The sequence below is a fragment of the Pseudorca crassidens genome, chromosome 7 (assembly GCF_039906515.1).
Source record: "Pseudorca crassidens isolate mPseCra1 chromosome 7, mPseCra1.hap1, whole genome shotgun sequence".
Taxonomy (NCBI): domain Eukaryota; kingdom Metazoa; phylum Chordata; class Mammalia; order Artiodactyla; family Delphinidae; genus Pseudorca; species Pseudorca crassidens.
Window position 1 is genome coordinate 16,953,081 of NC_090302.1, and position 20,679 is coordinate 16,973,759.

A 20,679-nucleotide genomic window follows, 5' to 3' on the forward strand; every position below is an offset into this window, starting at 1 on the left:
CTCTGACAGGAATACCCTTCTCTCTATCGTGCATGATAAACTTTAGATTCATCAATCCAAATCTGACCTGAGATATCACCTCCTCCAGGAAGTCTTCCCAAAACCCCTGTGTATATATTTAACCTCTAGGCCTTTCTCATATGACATAGTGGCTGCCACACATGAGACTCAGATATGCAGCATCACTTCTGTAAGCTCCAGTGTTTTCACCTGTATAATTGGTTCTGTTTCTCTGAAGAACACTGACTGATGTAAGATATTCATCATCATCTTCATCATCACTACTGTTCACACACCATTTGGTCAGATGTGTATGCCAGAAGCTGTGCTGGGCTCCAGGTTTATAAGAATCAGACGCCATTTCTCAGTGCGAATCAGAGGGCTTGGTTATGCCTCTTCCTGCTCTGTGACCACAAGCTTCTCTTAGGATGTGCGTATATTATGCCACCTCCCTCTGAGGGATCTGCTGAGTTTCTCCAGTGAGGTACGAGGTGTAGGAGCCCTTTTTAATGTCAGATGTCACCCCACCCTTGTTAGGGGTTATTATTTTGGAATCAGGGAGAATTCATCAGTTCTGCAGATGCTAAGCATTCCGGAAGCAGGATTTTGTCTTTGTCCCAAGACAAAGACATGTATGCTCCGTGTCCCAAGCCGGCCTTGCTGAATAAATAAATGAAAGGCCTTACTCTTCTGGTCTCTGGCTTAGAAAGCCAGGATAACTTTTATCCATGGGCATATTGAATACATAGATAAACATTCCGTCATACAAGGAAATCCAAACCTATCCAAACATGGAGAATGATTTTCTATGAAATCTGGAGCAATCGTTTTCAGATTCCCTTTGAGGAACAGGTCACCCTGTCTCTTCTTCTACTCCCTCTTTTTCTAACTTTTCTTGAAAAACCCTAAGCCTGGAGAATACAATTTGAAGAGAGTTGGCCATAAATATTTTGAGTAAAATTTGGTGTTGGAAGAGCACTGTGCAAGGAGTCTGAAGTTTCAGCTTAGCCTTCTTTCTGCCTCTGACTCACTGTACTCAGAGACATCTGACACGTCCCTTCTCTGTGCCTCAGTTTTCCCATCTCTAAAGTGGGCAAGATGGAATATCTTTGAGTGGTCCAATCAGATGTACTAATCTATGAACAAAGGAGGCACTCAATTAATCAACCTACTTCTTCCCCCTTTTGCAATATCCCTTTCATATTCATTTTTGTTTCATCTGTTTCTTCTTGAAGAGAGCAAGGGCCCAAGGGGGACCCAGTAGAATGTATCCAGATGATGGAGCTTCAGCTGCAGCACCTGAGCACCTTGCTGGGGTTACTGTGGCAACCTGAGCTCTCAAATGGTGAAATTAGGTATCTGCATGACCTGATCAGAAATGACATGGGAGAAAAGAAAAGAGCCATAGTTGTGACAGCAGCTGGGACCCCATGTTTGGCTCCAGCAGCATGGAGGCACAGTGCCGGGGGCCGTGTCCCAGCAGTTAAAAGAAATAGCATCTATTTGCCAACTAATTACAGAATATCATTCACACATTATCTGGCCAGAACCTGCTCTCTGGTCCTCACAGGGCCCTGACTGATAACAGTCTGTTTTTTCCTCTTTTCATGACCCCGCTAGTATCAGATGAACATCTTATAGTTTTCTTGGCGTAAGCTTGGCTATGGTGGGACTTGCTTTCTCATGATGCTCTTTTCTGCTGCAAAAATGTACACATCTCCTCTTTGCCTGATGTTCTGACTCAAATTTTTCAACTTGCTTTTTCTTGCATCCTGCCTGATGTCAGGGAGCTAGAAAAACCTAACTTCAAATCCTGCTTCTGCCATTTCTTCCTGGAGTAATCTTTGAGAACTTCTCTGAGTCTTGGTTTTCATGTCCACTATGCCTTCTCAGTCAAGTTCCCAGGTCTATGAGATTATGAAACTATTCTATGCATCTTAAAGTGTGTTACAAAGTGTAAAAATATCACACATATGTTAGTGTTTGTGTAGTCTCAATGGCTATTTACAGACCTTTTCACTTCACTAATTATTTCCCATATTGGGTGTAAAGGAAGTCTAGTTCTATGAAATGATAATAAATGTGCTCTGGGGGGAAAAATTTAAAGCATTCACAGAATAAATAAAATTGAATTTTAATTATGCACATTTCTTTGTGCAGACCTCCTCAGTGCCTTTATGCTAGAAATGTTATCTGACCCACAGAAGCTTTTGTTTTCCCTCAGGAATCACTTATTACCATATCCTAGAACTAGTTTAGCAGAAAATAAAATTTGAGAATTACTGAACTACACTACCTTCTATTAAGAAAAGTACACTATAACAACTGCTTTAAAACTAGAAAAATTAATTCAGGAAAATCTAAGAGAGTAAGACAGAGAAATTAGGTCACTTCATTTTTTTCTAGGCTCTGTAATTGTTTTTCTTTGTATGTTTCTTTTTCTTCTTCTCTCTCCGTCTCTCTCTCTCTGCACCCTCCTCCCCTGCTTGCCTTCTTTTTAAAATCACTTTGTAAGTTGCCATAAATACAAATTCTCATGCCCCTCCCCGGATCTACCAAATCAGAAACTCTTGAGTGGAGCTCAGCAAAAAGTGATTCTGATGGACACTAAAGTTTTCACTTTAAATCACAGATTTAGTTACTTATTAATAGTGTCGTCTTTCAATTCCAGATGTCCCAACTTGGACTATAAATTATGTGATCACCTTAAATATGGCTGTTTTAGTCATCCTGTGTTAGCTAAAATTTTTTTTTTATTTTTATTTTTTATTTTTTTTTGCAGTACGTGGGCCTCTCACTGTTGTGGCCTCTCCCGTTGCGGAGCACAGGCTCCGGACGCGCAGGCTCAGCAGCCATGGCTCGCGGGCCCGGCCTCTCCACGGCACGTGGGATCCTCCCAGACCGGGGCACGAACCCGTGTCCCCTGCATTGGCAGGCGGACTCTCAACCACAGCGCCACCAGGGAAGCCCTAAAATATTTTGATAATAATTTCATTCCTTTTGGTAGACAGCAGTTGCACACACACATGTGTGGACACACACACACACACACACACACACACACACCTGTACAGTCCAGCCTCCTCCCCTGGATGCACTGGACGAATAAACATTCCAGCTACTAAAGAATTAATGCCGAGCACAGCAGATCCCTGTTTTGACACCCTGGACCAAGTCCTTTCTGAAGGATCAGTGCCTTACTACGACAATTAAATGATAATTGTGTCAAGCACTTAGCACAGTATACAGGAAGAATTCAACAAATAGCAGCTATTTATACTTATTTTCTACCTTTTCGAACACCTTCGTCTATGTCAGAAACTGTAGTAGGCTCTGGGCATTAAAAGATGAAGCAGAGAGACGTGACCCTCCCCCGAGCCCCAGACCTTACGATCTAATTGGAAATACTGACTGCAAACAACTGTGATCCGAGGTGACAAGGGCTGTGGCTGGACAAGCAGGAGTGGTGGCAGCAGAGAGGAGGGGGTCCATCCACCCAGCCTGGGCAGTGCTGGGCAGGAGCGGGGGAGGGGAAATAGACATCCCCTGGGCAAAGCAAGAGTACGTGGAGAAATCCAGGAGATGAGAAGGAGCATGGCTACTTGTGGGCACTGTATGCAGCTCAGATTGGCTGGACTTCATAGTCATGCTGGGGAGAAAATGGGGAATAATGATAATGATGAGAGATGAGTCTGAAGATGTTGGCAGGGACCTAATCATTATCAAGAGATTTTGGAGCCGTGTTGGAAAGTTTGAAAATTGTTTTGAGGGCAGTGGGGAGCCGTGAATGGTGTTCAGCAGGGGAGTAGCGTGTTTCGTATTTTTTGAACCTCACTGTGGATGTTGTGTGGGATACACATGACTGAATGAGAGATGATGAGAGTTAACTACACCCCATCGTAATTGGCGGTGTCCTGGATGAGGAAAGCGGAGTGGGCATGGAAAGATGTATCTACAACCACGTTTACTGAATTTTGCTTCCGAGTTATGAAATAGCATATTCATTGTTTTCTCTCTCATCATACATCATTAAGTTTTGTTTTAGAAAGTAGAATGATAGCAGTATTATGGTGCATTTGGATCCCTAAAGGAGCTCTTGTTTTGATTGTTCTTGCTACCTTTATTGTCCAGACGTTAAGCCTCAGTGTAGACCTCTATCTAATGGAACATTTATTAGTCCATCTAAATATCTAATATCTATATATTACTTATAATAAAATTACTGTGATATTGTGATTTATAAGAAATATATATTTGGTCATTTGAAATAAGGTCAAATTTGGTCAAATGACCAAATATATGTTTCCCATCTATGTTTTGTCTCAACCCATAGTTCCTGGCTCAGAGCTCCCAAAACCCTTGCAATTTCCTGAGTGATAAATAAGAGCAGTGGGAACATCTTCTGTTATAATAATTTCTCTGTCGTCCTGAGTAAAGGCAAAAGGGTTGTCTTGTTATTCGAAACAAGCTCCTTTCCACCAAAACTGGGTTTATATTAATGAAGGTGACTTTTGGAAAGCACGTAAAGATGGGGGCTAGTTGCCAGGGGAACAAACCAGGAATAGAGGGTTGGAACTTTCAGTTTCACCCCTTGATTTCCAGGAAAGGGAGGGAGGCTGGAGGTTGACTCAATCACCAATGACCAATTATCTAATCAGTCATGCCTATTAATGAAGCCTCCATAAAAACCCAAAAGGATGGTGTTTAGAGAGACTCTGGGTTGGTGAATACATGGAGATCTGGAGAGAGTGGAGTGCCTGGAGAGGGCATGGAAGCTCCACACCATTTCCCCCTACCTTGCTCTATGCATCTTTTACAACTGGATGTTCCTGAGTTATATCCTTTTTTTTTTTTTTTTTTTTTTTTTGCGGTACGCGGGCCTCTCACTGTTGAGGCCTCTCCCGTTGCAGAGCACAGGCTCCAGACGCGCAGGCTCAGCGGCCATGGCTCACGGGCCCAGCCGCTCCGCGGCATGTGGGATCTTCCCAGACCGGGGCACGAACCTGCGTCCCCTGCATCGGCAGGCGGACTCTCAACCACTGCACCACCAGGGAAGCCCCTGAGTTATATCCTTTTATAATAAGCTGGCAGTCTAGTAAGTAAAATGTTTTCTGAGTCCTGTGAGCCGATCTAGTGAATTAATCCAACCCAAGTTCGGAGTCACTGGAACATGTGATTTATAGCCAGTCGCTCAAAAGCACAAGTGACAACCTGGACTTGCAATTGGCATCTAAAGTGAAGGGCAGTCTTGTGGAACGGAGCCCTTAACCTGTGGAGTCTGGTGCTATCTCCAGGAAGATGTGCTAGAACTAAGCTGAATCGTAGGGCACACGGCTGGTATCCAAGTGTTGCCTGTCGGTGTGGTCAAATCACCTACCCCACCCACAAATACACACACTGGAATTCGGGACCAGAATCTTAGTTATTGTCTTCTCGTTTGATCTGCAATGTAGATCTGTGACTTAGGCCAGGTGAGATTGGAAGTTGAGACCATGAGAGGGTTGGCCACGTTCATACAGATGGCCAGGTGCCTGGTCTTCTGTCTCCAAATCCCATGCTCTTCCACATCATCACTCTGCTTCCCACTCACGTGTCAGCATGTCAGGAGGACTTCGGGAGAGCCAGCATTTGAGAGCTGGAAACTTCTGTGAAGGTTCAAAACCAGTTGCTGTGTTCTGCCCACATGTGTCCTACCTGGGCTCAGGACAAGAGATGACAGAAAGGAAAAGGATGAAGAAGGAAGAGGGAGGGAGAGGGAGAAGGAATGTGTCACCTTCTAATCCTGCAAGAGCAGCAAAGGTGGCACTAGAGGACGTTTTCCACCAGACCTATAGCTCCTGAGCAATCTTAGAGCTGCACCAAAATGCCCCAGACTCAGCAACAAATGTTCTTCTGAAGGTAGATCCCGGGCAGAGATAACCACTGGCACATTAGGAAGAGCACTAGGCTGAGCCTCAATTCTGCCACTTACTAGCCAGGCAACCTCCCCCTCTCTGAGCCTCAGTTTCCCCATCTGTAAATGAGGACATTAATGATACCTGTCTCCCAGGGTTATAGTGAGGGTTATTTCTTGTTCATTTTTCTATTGAAGTATAGTAGATTTACACTATTGTATTAGTTTCAGATGTATGGAATATATGTATGTGGTATACAGATATATACCACATCTTCTTTATCCATTCATCTGTCAGTGGACATTTAGGTCCGCTTCCATGTCTTGGCTATTGTGAATAGTCCCACTATGAACGTTGGGGTGCATGTATCTTTTTTAATTAGAGGTTTTTCTGGATATATGCCCAGGAGTGGGATGGCTGGATCATATGGTAATTCTATTTTTAGTTGTGTAAGGAACCTCCATACTGTTTTCTATAGTGGCTGCACCAACTTACATTTCCTATGATGAGGATTATTGAGAGGATTAAATGTAGTAACGCCTGGCATGCTCTTCCCCCCAAATAGCTGCATAGTTCCCTGACACAGGTCAGGCCTTTACTGAGATGCCTCCTCTCTGAGAGGCCTTTCCTATCCGTCCCATTTAAAATTGCAGCACTTCTCCCTCTTGGTCCTTCCTATCTCTCTTCTGGCTTTACTGTTCCTCACAGAACATATCCATTGTTGGACAGTGGATAGCAATGAGCATACCTCCATCTAACAAAGTAAATATTCTACTTATTTATTGATTGTGTCTCCACCTTTCACAGGAAAGCAAGGATGTTTTTTCTCTTCTGTTTACCACTTTATCACTAGTTCCTAAAAGGATGCCTAGTGCAAAATCGGCATGCAATAGGAACTAGATGAATGAAGGATGAATGAGTAAACAAATAAGTGAAAATATTTCATTTGTCGGCTTTCCATTTCCAGACCTGTGTTATGCTCTTAAGAGTTTCCAGTAAGCCAAATTTGTTTCTTAATACGTAATCCATGAATATGGTCTCACACAAAAGAAGTAATCATTACAAGAAAACAAAATAAAAATACACAAATAGGGGCTTCCCTGGTGGCGCAATGGTTCAGAGTCCGCCTGCCAATGCAGGGGACATGGATTCGTGCCCTGGTCCGGGAAGATCCCACATGCCGCAAAGCGGCTGGGCCCGTGAGCCATGGCCGCTGAGCCTGCGTGTCCGGAGCCTGTGCTCCACAACGGGAGAGGCCACAGCGGTAAGAGGCCCGCGTACCGCAAAAAAAAAAAAAAAAAAAAAAAAGCCTTTCTCTAATGGCCCATGGTTTTGCTCTGCCACCATCTCCCCAGCTCATCACTGTCTCTGCAGTTCTCTCTGGGATAAGGTGCAGGGTATCCCCTGTCCCTCATCCCTGAGGTCAGTTCTACTTGTGAGTCGCCACGAGCCTCCTTTGAGTTTCCTACTGTACCACTATTTGATTCCTTGCTCCTCTGCACCAAGAAATGAATCACTTCCCACTAAGTGGGGATCTTGGAAGGTGGGGAGAGGATAACTTCAAGCATTCTTTAAAATCAACAGATACCCAAGGAAGTCAAGCAGGGGAAGCAACTGCTGCTATTTTTGCTAATTTGCTGAATTTTAAAACCAATTGTTCAACTTCTTTAAGTCTCCAGTTTCTCATATATTAAATGACAGTAGCTCCCAGCTTACTACCTCATGTGTCTGAAGTCTAGTATTTTGGGAGATTCTGCATAATCATAATGAGTTCTAACAATCTCTCACACTTACAGAGTGATTTACAGCTCACCAAGTACTTGTTGAAGAGGGATATTTCCTAGACTCAAAAATTTCAGAGGTGACCCTTACAGATGAACATATCTAGTGGTTCCCCAACTCTGCTTACACTCCCTGGCAAGAAGAGCCCAATGGTATAATGGCAGTCCATGAACTCTTCAATATTTCAAAAATGCTAACGGGAATCATACATTTCCGCAATAAAATCAGACTTTAATTGCTTTTGGTGGGAATTATATCAACTAAAATTGGTACTTATTGGAAAACTAATTATCCCTTAATAAATGTAACTCAACAGACATAACCCTTTGAAACATTGGGGGTCTATGGGGAAAAAAATTATAGAAGGAAAACTTAATCGTGAAATGATGAAGGATTTGGGCCACAGAGATCCCCACACTTCATAGACGAGGAAAGTGGAGCCCAAAGAAGCACGTTGTGCCCTGAAACTCCCCCTCTTCTTCATCACTCCTGTCTTAGATTATGCCTCGTCTATCCTCTGTTGGAATTATGCACTAGTGTCCTATCTTATCCTAGTCTGTACTGGCTGCTTTCCATCTGCCCCTTGAACTGCAACCAAAGTAACTGTTTAGTATGCATCCCACCTCTCCTTTGATGGGTTCACATTCTCTGAAGTCTCCCCATCATTGTCAGGATAAAGACACACTCTTCTGTTGGCACCCAAGGCTCTTCATGATCTGGCCTCAGCATCCCTTAAGATGCTTCTTGAGCTCCCGCCACACTTAATGGTTTTTGGTCCCTGAATGCACCAGGCCTTCTCACCGTCCCTCTGTGTCTTTGCATAAACTGGTCCCTCTTCAGAATGCCCTTCCTCCACCTGCTTACCTGTCAACTTAATGCATCCTTCAAGTTTCAGCTACATCACACCTCCTCCAGGAAGCCTTCACTCCAGAGAGGACTGAGTGCCTGCTCTGGGCGTCTCAGCACCCCATGCGCCCATCCAGTGTACACTTCTGTTACTGCATTGCAGTCTCCTCAGTAGACAGGAAATTGTTAAATGAACATGACTTCCCCAAGATCTCATGGCAGAGGCAAGAGGCAAAATGCTAGGTCTTCTCCTGGCTCCATGGCTCTGTGTCCTATAGAACATTGAAGTGCTGTAAAAATCTCAAGGTTTGGCTTTTCCCTCCATGGATCCCACATTTTGAGAAAAAAAGAAAAAAAAAACTGTCCAACATGAAATTTATTAAGGGATAATTTTAGGACTACCAGCAAGGAAGAAGCCATACCATTATGATAGTCAGATTCTATCCTCCAGACTGGAAACATTAGGAGAGCTTTAAGGGAAAGAGCCCAAAGTGGAAGCACCTTTAGGCAGAGGCACATAGGGCAGCTCTGCCCCAATTACTGTGCAGGTGCAAACAAGGCCAGAGAGACCCTGTCACTCATATGAGAGAGAACCCAGATAAGGATTCGGGAGGCCTGGTCCCATTATGTCAGGCTCACTCAAAGGGCATTTTCCCCTGGGCTCTCTGCTTTCTGAGACCTGCTAAGTACAATGCCAGGCAGGGAGGCCAGCATCTACTCTCACATGCTTACAGATACGGTGCTGCTACCCACCAAGACCTTGGCACTTAAAGAACATGGAACCTTTAGAACCTCCTTTAGAACCTTTAGAACCTCCAGCTTTAGAACCTCCAAGTCCTTTAGAACCTTTAGAACCTCCTTTAGAACCTTTAGAACCTCCAGCTTTAGAACCTCCAAGTCCTGGCCTCCAGCTGCTGCTTTAAGGGACCAAAACCAAACCAAAACAAACAACCATGACAATTAGGAGGATCCCCCTCAGCTTCTAATCAGGAGACCCAATGTTTGCAAAAATTAAAGACACTACACTTGATTCACGATATATTCAATCTGCATTATTAGGACCTATAACAACCCTGGACAATTGACAAGCCAAGGACAGTTGTAATGTCTCTTTTTTAAAATGAGAAATCCAAAGCTATAAGTTGTTTAATGACTTTCCTGAGATCTGATGAATGTATGCAACGTCTCTGTGTACCAACAGGGCCATCAATCTGAAAATGTCAATCCTTACCTCAACCTTGCTGTGCAGTATTACACAAGTTACTTAACCTCTCTGATATTCACCTTCCTCATCTCTAAAAGGGAGACAAAAATATCACTCTCACATGGTTATTGTGAGGTGAAGTGAATTAATGTACTAAGTACGTTAATTCACTTCATCTCACAATACAGTACATGGATCACTGCACTTGATACCTAGAACTTAAGGACCCTGGTCTTCTGACTCCAAATCCCCCCATCCTTTCTTTTTTTTTTTTTAAGTTTTATTGGGGTATAGTTGATTTACAATGTTGTATTGGTTTCAGCGGTACAGCAAAGTGAATCAGTTATACAGATATATATGTCCACTATTTTTTAGATTCTTTTCCCATATAGGTCATTATAGAGTATTGAGTAGAGTTCCCTGTGCTACACAGTAGGTCCTTATTAGTTATCTATTTTATATATAGTAGTGTGTATATGTCTATCCAAATCCCCCAATTCATCCCTTCCCCGACCCCCGACCCGTCCTTTCCGATTGTTCTGCTTCAAACACTCTCTGAGACTTTGGATAAATTATTTAGTCCTCTGGGTATAATTTTTCCATCTATAAAGGAGGTTCTAGTGACCTTACACAACCTCTCTGAATCTCAGTTCCCTCAACTCTAAATTGGGAGGAATAATTACAGTCTCCTCCTTATAGGGTGATTCTGAGGAGTGAAGTAGAAAATGTTTGGAAAGCACTTAAGACAGTGCCTGGCACATAGCCAACACTAAAAATAAATTAACTATTACCACTGTGATTGTTGCTAATGTTAATATTATTAGTCCCTCCCGTTATAAAATGGGATGTATACCCTCTTAGTCAGGTGATCAAAACTCAGTTCTATCTGGATCACCGGGAGAAAATAAAATTTCTGTATTTTTACTACCAAAGCCCCCCCCCACACACACTCACCTTTTTTCTTCTTGCCCCTGACCTTAAAGAATCATAGACTCGCAGGCCTAGAAAAGTTTTCAGAGGTCATCCACTTGACCTGTTCTCCATTTTTTTATTTCTCTCTACAACATCTCCACCAAGTGGCATATACTTAAATACCTCTGGTGATGGGGACCTCACCACCTTCTACAGTAGCTCACTCTGAACACAGTTCTGTGTGCTGAGCTCTCTTATGTAAAGCCAAAATGCAAGTCACAGTAGCTTCTTCGTTTTGTCTCGCTTTTACCCTTCAGCTCTGGCTGGATTCACAGAAGTGAATTCACAGAGAATTTGCAGAAGCCAAGCTTCAACAACATTTTTCTCCAGACTGTAACAAACTCGAATTGTATTTGTTGGTCATTTTTTTTCCTCCCTCTTTCTGGAAAAAAAAAATCTTAACCACATTTCACCATTCGAAAGATTTTTTTTTTTTCTTTCCCCCTGTCTGCTGGTTCCCACTGGGATGAAAAGCAATAAAAAGTTAGAAAGAAGTATAGGTTTGCCTTCTGCTTTTGTCACTTAGACAAATAGCACCATAAAAAACGGTGAATGCTATCGGTTAAAGCGAACTCCTTCCTCTCCCTCATACATTTCATCAAGATCTGATGCAAGGGGTTTGGACAGGAAAACCTTTTTCTGAAGATGGATAAGATAGTGAGTTAAAGATTTTGCATTAAAAACAGATTCTGGTTATAATATCTTCCTGACAGTAGCATTTTGCTACCCCCGTTTTGTGAGTCCTGTAAATAAATCTCAGGGGGCACATCAGTTGGGCAGGGGATATCTGGGAACCTTGTGAGGTGTCTGCAAATCAGGGCATAATAAAGAGCAACAGTTCCAAGACAGCTCCTGCAGTTTTCAAGGGGTCTTTCTGCGTTCTTTCTCCTTCCCCACCCCCAGCACTGGTGCTCCCTTCTCCTTTTTTTAATGTTCTTTGTGTTTCCAATCAGCTCCCTGATCTGGCACCAGCTTTAGGAAGTCGTGTGAATAGACAACATGAGAGGATCTTGTAATATTTCACACTTTCCAATGAAAAATATGCTGGTTGGAAACATTAATATTTAATACCAGATAAAGTGTCTGAAAAGTTGCAGGAGAATTTTCCATTAAGATATGGAGATACTCAGAAAGTATACTCACTTTGTTAGGAAACCTTATCAGGCTGGGGCAGCAGCCGTGGGGCTAAATCTGTCGCCCTCCTGGGGGTTAAATATGAATTGCGACCCACAGTAAACACGAAGCAGAGGAAGTGCTCCTCGATCCAGTGCATGTCTCTGACCAGCACAAGCAACATTAGGAACTGAAAGGTGGTCATTGGACTTTGAGTCAGGGCAAGAGGGGCAGAGTCTGGATGTCAAAGATTACTTTGACCTTTTCTCCTGTGAGAATGGTAGCCCGATGGACACAATAATAAATCATAAGCTAAAACTTACCTTTGTGTTGCAATATATGTTAAGAAGCGTCTTCTCAGCTATTATCTCATTGGACACTCCATCATGGATGAATGATATGAATTCCCTTTATGGAGGAGGGTACAGAGGCTCAAAGAGGTAAAGTGATTTGTCCAAAGTCACAGAATAGATGTATGGTTGGGTTTTTAACATAGGTCCTTCTGACTCCAAACCCAGTGTTCTTTGCACTAAAGCATATTATCTTCCATCAGGAACAGAGGAGCAGATCTTTTGTGGGGAAGATGATAGTGATGATGATGACAAAAGACGATGCTGATAATTAACACATTTTCTTCATGTTTCGAGTCCTACTAAGTGTCAAGCCCTATGTTAGATACTTTCTGTGAAATCTCTCATTTAATCCTTATAACAGACATAAAATGCATTATTACTATTATTATTATTTCATTTTACAGATGATCAAACAGGCTCAGAGAAGCAAAATGACTTGCCCAAGATTATGTAAGGGATTATTCAAACCTAGCTCTGGATAGATTTTAAATTCCTGAACTTTTTTTTTTTTTTTTTTTTTTTTGCGGTACGCGGGCCTCTCACTGTTGGTGGCCTCTCCCGTTGTGGAGCACAGGCTCCGGACACGCAGGCTCAGCGGCCATGGCTCACGGACCCAGCCACTCCGCGGCATGCGGGATCCTCCTGGACCGGGGCACGAACCCGTGTCCCCCGCATCGGCAGGCGGACTCTCAACCACTGCGCCACCAGGGAAGCCCCTGAACTTTTATTTAACAATGGAAAAAGGAAAAAAGTGGGAGGTGGGTAAAGAGGAGGATTTAGGGTTGAGAGATGTGGAGTTCAGAGGCAGTCAGGAAAATTGATTTACATAGATAATCCTCTAGAGCTTCACGTACTTAGGGGTGCTCAGAAGGCAACTGGAAACTAACAGGGGCCTGGAGTTGAGGAAAGACATTGGAGGCAGACCTGCAGAGCCAGTATGTCCTAGGCATGCGTTGAGCACCGAGTGCATGCAGTTCCAGTATGTACAAGGACAAGTTGGTTGTGGATCCTGAAAAAAGCCCTAAACTTTGTAAAGATTTTCTAATATCATTTGGTAGCCTTGGGGATCAGCAGAGCGCAGGAGGCGAGATTACAATGATGTGGAGCCAGAAGGGGAAATGAAGAAGGGCAGGTACCAGCAAACTATGGAGGAGTTTGTAGTCAAGGAGCACAGTGGCAAAACGGCTTAAAGGATTATCAAGGTCAAGGAACTTTCTCCCCTCTTCTTTTTTTTTTTTTTTTTTTTTTTAATATTGACATATGTCGTGAATTTTTAAATTTATTTATTTATGGCTGTGTTGGGTCTTCGTTTCTGTGTGAGGGCTTTCTTTAGTTGTGGCAAGCGGGGGCCACTCTTCATCGCGATGCACGGGCCTCTCACTATCGCGGCCTCTCTTGTTGCGGAGCACAGGCTCCAGGCGCGCAGGCTCAGTAATTGTGGCTCACAGGTCCAGTTACTCCGCGGCATGTGGGATCTTCCCAGACCAGGGCTCGAACCCGTGTTCCCTTCATTGGCAGGCAGATTCTCAACCACTGTGCCACGAGGGAAGCCCCCCCCTCTTCTTTTAAGATAAGAATTGAACACTTTCATGGGCTACAGAAGGATTCAGTGGAGAGGGAGGGATCAAAGATATAGGAGAGAGAAGAAATAATCAATAGCGCAATTGAAGGCAGTGTTGGAGGATTGCACTTCAGAAAGAAGGGTCACTTTCCTCTGCGACTCCAGGCACAATAAAGATTTGCATCCGTGAATGAATCATATCAGATTTCTGGGGTGGGACAATGTCAGGGTATGAGCAAGGCACACTTAGGTTCGAATTCTGATTCTATCACTTTCTAACTCTCTGATCTCGAATAAATCGATTAACCTCTTGGAGCCTCAGTTTCCACATCTGTGAAAAATATGCAAAACAGAGATGTCATCACCCATAGCAACGTTATTGGACTGTTCCAAAGCACAGATTCCCAAACTTGCTTGAGTCACAGTTTCTTTAGTATCTCAGTAGTTTTTCATAGGGCCCCTAGGCCAAAATAAATACCCAACAGTTCCATGTATTAAGTAGTTGGGTTCAAACAATTTCAAAAGTATGTATGTCCTATCACTTTATATACATAATTTGAAAGAAAGGTAACACTATCATTTCATTCTTAAATAAACACAGTCACCTAATTACTCATGGAATGTGTGGGACTGTGGACACTGTACAATCAGATTGAATACCGACATCCCTCTTTCCTGTTCCACATTGGTGTTTGCAGTTACTTGCCTGATTTTTTTTTTTTTGGCCATACCATACAGCAGTGAGAGCACAGAGTCCTAACCACTGGACCGCCGGGGAGTTCCTCTGCAGTTACTTGCTTTGTTATTAGAGCAACTCACTAAAACCCAGCATCACCTATATATGATGTCATTGAATGGACTGTAGTGTGATCTGATGGTGAGATGGTGAACTCCCTCACCCTGGTAATTCCAGGGTATTCAGCAGATGTTAAATATCACTGAGTTTCTCCCTAAAGTGTTAAATGTTGTTTCATGCCCCTTTAAGTTTTCTGTGGCCCCCCTAGGCACCTTGACACAATTTGGGAACTGTCATTCTAAAGATTAAATTAAATAATATATGTATAATATATATTATATGCAATTTCTTATCAATTACAAATTGGTAAGAAAAGGTGGAACATCCCAGTAGAAAAAGGAAAAGGATATTATGGGCAAATATCAGAAGAGAAAACCCTAATGCTAGTACAAGCCTAAACTTGCATTAGGCTCCCCTAGTTGTTAGAGAAATACAAATCAAAACAGCAATGAAATAACATTTTCTCCTAACCAATGCACGAAAATTAAAGATTGATTCCATTTAGTAGCTGGCAAAGGGGTAGGAAAATAAAAACTGTCTCATATTGCCCGTGAGAATATAAATTGCTGTAGTATTTTCAGAAATTAAGCTAGAAGGATCTAATAAAATTTAAAACCTGTCTACCTTTACCACAGCAATCCCACTTGGAGGAATCCAGCATACAGAAATAAAAACACCAGTATACATGGATAGTCAAGGATCTTTATTAGATAATTGTTTATTATAACATAAAACAGTCTGGAAACAACCTGAATGTCCATCAATAGTAGAATAATTCTTATGCATCTATCCTCTGGAGAGTTGTTTAGTTATTAAAAGAAAGAGTTTGATCTATGTGTATTGACAGAAAGGAATGTCTGCGATATATTGTTAGTGAAAAAGGCAAATGTGGAGTAAATAGGCATAGCAGGTTATCGTTTTTTCTGTAAAGAAGTAGAATAAAAAGAAGCCTATGTTTATACAAGCATATGGGAAAGCCAGGGAGGACAAAAGCTAACACACTTAATTGTTGATACTTAGTACAATGTGTGTCTTGCTGGGGGCGGGGTATAAACATGGAAGGGAAGATTACTGGTTTTGTCTATGTTCATATCTGAGTAGTTTGGCAGGTATTCATCTATCAACCAGCATAAGTTATACTGCCCTTCATAAGCTGAAGAGAAAACCCAGTGAAACGTCCTCCAAAAAATGCATTTGGTTTACCTAACACTGTGCGTATCACATGACAGGGATTTTGTGTGCCAGTGTTCTGTCTCTGGTTGTCTTTCTGCGTGTCTGTTATTCCACTGCATTTCCCTCTACCTAGCTGCATCTCTCCCACTCCCTTTTGCTCTCCCTCTCTCTCTTTTCTTCTCTATTCTCTCCCCTTGCTTTTATGCCACATGATGTGGGGACACAGACGAGGAATAAGACAGGGCACCTGCCCTTGAGAAGCTTACAGTCTGCGGGGCTGAAAACCAACACATTTTCAGAGAAGGAGAAAGGAAGTGGAGGAAGATGGTGCCAGATGGACTTAGTTTTGGTGAAGAATGGGTAAGTCCCCCTTCTTAGGAAGAGAGGAGGCTGAGGACTTATGGGGAATGAAAGTGGCTCAGGCTGCAAGTACGGAGTCAACAGGAGATCACTCGAGGGATTATCTTTCAGCCCTTCTCCCTGGGTGGTTTCAAAATTCATCTTTCTGAAGGCAGGAGTCTGGCTCAGGCACCTCAGAAAGGCTCTTCAGGATCTGATTCCTTCATTTTTCAGGTCTGTGTCTAACCGTTCGGGCAGATGGACCCCTCCCCTACCTCATGCTAAAGCTTTTCTATTTTAGCTGTGCTCAGAGGCTAACTGTCCTTACCCATTCCCTCCACAGCCTGCCTCACCCATAAAGAGAAACGTCAGACTCAAACCAACTGTACCATCCCACAGCCTGACCCTCCTTCCCCCACCTCTCACCCCATACACCATCCTCTGTACCATCCTCTTGTCGGCAGCCAGCAGACCAACGTTCCTGGGCCAGCTCTGCCTCTGTCTCCCTAGACAACGGTCTTTGCAGAGACAGAAGAAGGGTCAGATGTCAGGGCCGCTGGGCTAGGATCCCACAAGCTGTGTCCTAGTTTTCCAGAATAAGCTGTCAGGATTTGCTTCAATGCAGTCCCCTCTTCCCTCTCCCCAAATCCTATTTCTGAGCCTGAAGAAATGGCTTTGCCAGCCTCAGGAGAAACCTCTTGCCCAGGGAAAGCCAGGCTTGAGAAGCTGCCATCAGACCCCATTGTCTGTGTCCTGGGACCACTGCCAAGGCTCGGGCATCTTGGCTGGGGTGGTGGAAGGGCCCTGTTCTGATCCCATCTGTTCAGAGTGAGGGAAAGAAGCCAGGTTCCCTCCCCTTTATCTCTGTCCCCAACCCCCAAGCTTTATGGATGAGTGGCTTTTCAGAGATGAAAAACCAGAGCCCTGTCAAACAAGTCTTCTTGCTTGACAAAGATAGAATCTAAATATAGAAAGGTACAGCTAAGCTCTGCAGCCGAGCGAGCAACCCCATCTGGCGCAGCTTCAGGGTGTTTCCTCCCCTACCATGGCTCCTAGCCCAGTGCCCAGGACACAGCAGAGGGTCATCAAATGTTTTGTTGAACTGACCTCCTGAATCTTGCTGAACACCCCTCCGCTACCAGCAAAGAGATGCTGTACAAACATCCCCATGACACCCACTGAAGCTGCCCTGGACCCCTCACTTCCCACCTGCACATAGCCCTGGCCCCTCTCCTATTGAGAACATCCTTACAAAACTGCCACTGCCTTGAAAGAAATCTCCCTGAGATGGGGGTAGGGGGCTAATGCATATATCTTTCTTTTCCGTGTTATCAGGCACTGAATATCCACTACCTTATTTAATCCTCACAATATCAAGGATATAATTACTCCCATTTTATAGATATGAACATTGAGGCTAAGAGGTTAAAGGACACATCCAAAGCCTTGCTGTTGGAAAACTCAGGTCCATTTCCCCTGCTCCAGAGAACACCATGGAATGGTGAAGGGGGTATTCATGCTGCTAGACCCCATTGACGGCCATGGTTTCCCCTGGATAATTCTCCTTAGGACCTCTAGAACCTTCCTTTGGTTTAACTAAAAATGATACCATCATAATTCGTGGAGCCAAAAAGTATTCCCGGAGAGCATGGAGCCCAGGCTCCTGTTTTCAAGAAGATAACATGGTATTCAGTTGGTGTGTTTGTTTCCTAGGGCTGCCATAACAAAGCACTACACACTTGGTAGCTTAAGACAACAGAAATGTATTCTCTCACAGGTCTGAAATCAAGTTGCTGGCAAGGCCATGCTCCCTCCAAGGCTCTAGGGAAGCATCCTTCCTTGCCTCTTCCTAGCTTCTGGTGGTTACCAGCAATCCTTGGCATCCCTTGGCTTGTAGGTACATCGCTCCAATTTCTGCCTGTCTTCACACAGTTGTCTTCCCTCTGTGTGTGTCTATGTCTTTCTGTCTGACTCTTCTCGTCTTTCTCTTATATATAAAGACACCAGTCACTGGATTTAGGGTTCACCCTAATCCAGTATGGCCTCATTTTAGCTGGATTATATCTGCAAAGACCCTACTTTCCAATAAGATCACATTCTGAGATTGGGTGGACATGAACTTTGGCGGAGCACTGTTCAACCCAGCACAGTTGGTACAGCATGGTGCCAGGAGGGTGGACTCAGGAGTCAGGCTGCCTGGGACTTTAATCCTGCCACTTGCTCACTCTGTGACCTAGAGAAACTCAACCTCTCTGAATCTCAGGCTCCTCATATGTAAAATAAGGATACTAGGCTGGTTGGGAGAAGCCACTAAGATAATCCATGCACAGAGCTTAGCCCAATGCCTGGCACAAAGTAAGTGTTCAGACATTGGCTCAGCCCCCTGTGTTCTTGGTAGTTAGGGGCGCACACTTTGGAGTCAGGCTACTGGGGTGAAATACTGGGTCTATCCATTGTGGGAAGATGGACACATTACTTAAACTCTCTGAGCCTTAATTTCCTCATGTAGAACAGAGAGAATAGTTGTATCTGCCTCATGGTTTACAGTAAGCAGCACATGGAGTAATTCACATAAGGTATTTAAGAATATCTTGCATGTATGATATCATTTATATGTAGAATCTAAAAAATAGTACAAATGAATATACATGCAAAACAGAAACAGGTTTAATTATAGAAAACAAACAAGTGATCACAAAAGGTAAGAGGCAAATTAGGGGTATTGGGATTAAGCGATACAAACTATTATGTATAAAATAGATAAGCAACAAGGATACATTGTATATAGCACAGGGAATTATAGCCATTATCTTGTAATAACATTTAATGGAGTATAAGCTGTAAAAATACTGAATTACTATGCTGTACACCTGAAACTAACATAATATTGTAAATCAACTATACTTCAAGAATAAAATAAAATTAAAATTTATTAAAAAAGAATATCTTTCTTATAGCAGGTTCCCAATAAATGGTGGCTATTATGGTATTGATGTTCCCAATTCAAATCCACATGATATTATATAATCCTATAACACCATAGGAACAGGCTCAGCAGAGGGGTCCTGGGTTTCTGGCAGAGAAGGACCAGAGTTTTGTGGGCATCAGCGAAATGTGCCTTTCCCCAGAAGGGAGGGACCTACAGGTCTGATGTACTGAGACCAGGCGTCTCTGTCCTGGGCAGTGGTCCAAGGGGCTGAGCCCGTCTCCTCCTCTCCTTTGCGGTTGGCTCACTCAGTGTATACCCAAGGGATCTAGGGACATGCTCTAGCTCCAGGGCTGGGCACTTCCCCACACAGACTCCCATCCGTCTCCAGCTGCCAGATGAAGGTGACTTAGGAGATCTGGGGTGGAGGATGGCTGGGGAGCCGGGGGCAGAGAAGCAGCATGAAGCTCATTAGTAGCTGACTACTCTGGTGGAACAGACCTCTCCCGGGGGCCATAACTCTGTCCCTGGAAGAAAGAATGATGATTGGGAGGTGGCTGACACTCGTGCAGCCCACATATGGGGCTAGGCAGTAGGAGCAAAGCTGAGTCCCTGCCTTCTCTAAATCCCCAGCATATCCGTGGAGAAAGAGGAGCTGCAGCATGAAAAAGGGGGGGAGAGAGTATGATTTGAAAGGAAGCTGAGAAGCATACTACAGAGCTTCCATTAAGTAGGCAGCGATCCTGACAAGGCGTCTGGACTTCCACCATCAAGGAGGCATTCTGGAGCCAGACTCCCTTGGATTTTATTGGGTTCCCAGCCTTCTGGGTGATCTTAGATAGCTCAGTCTCTCTGAGCCTTAGGTTCCACATTTGTAAAATGGAAATGTCTATTTTTCAGAGTTGTCTTAAAGCCTACATGATGTAACTCACATCGACCTGATTTGTACTGGGTCTTCAAGCTCAGCTCAGTTGCCCCTCTCTGAGGACGCCACCGTCCCCAGCACAGCTAGGTTGGGAGCCCTGCCAAGCCCTTACACATTTCTCTGCCATAACATGAACACTTCGTTGCTGAATTATAATTTTATGTTTCCTTGTCTGTGTCCTGCACTAGGCTATGAGCTCCCTGAGGACAGAGAAGGTCTTGTTCCTTTAGGCATTTTCAGTGTCCAGCATAATTCCTGGCCCAAGCTGAGTGAATGGATGAATGAACGAGTCTAGTTGGGTAAAAATAAGTCTCATTAGGCAGGTTTTTAGGCAGCAGTTTTAACCAAATCATTCTGGAAGGCACAATGGGTTGTATACTGATGAAAAGTTTCTCTCTCTCCAAGGTAACTTTAGTAGAGGTGTGGTAAAGGAAAGTTACAAGGGATGATAGAACCAATAAATGGGGAAATGCTGCTGTGTGGAAGGCATTATGCTATGCGTTTTTCATTAATCATGAAATTACTACCAACCAGCTGTATTTATCCTCATTGTGCATGTGAGGAAACCGAGGCTCAGCGAGACGAATTACCTTGCCCAAGATCACAAAGCCAGTAAATAGCAGAGCCGTGGAGTGGAACCCTGATATGCCTGGCTGCCCAGCTTATGTCCTTTCCTTTATTCCCCTTCCGATAGAAAACTGAGGATGTTTGAAAATGAGTAGCTCCAAAAGAAGAGGGGGAGGGGTGGGGTGGAGGGAGCAGCAGTTGAACTGTCTAAGGCTTATTAGATTTAAA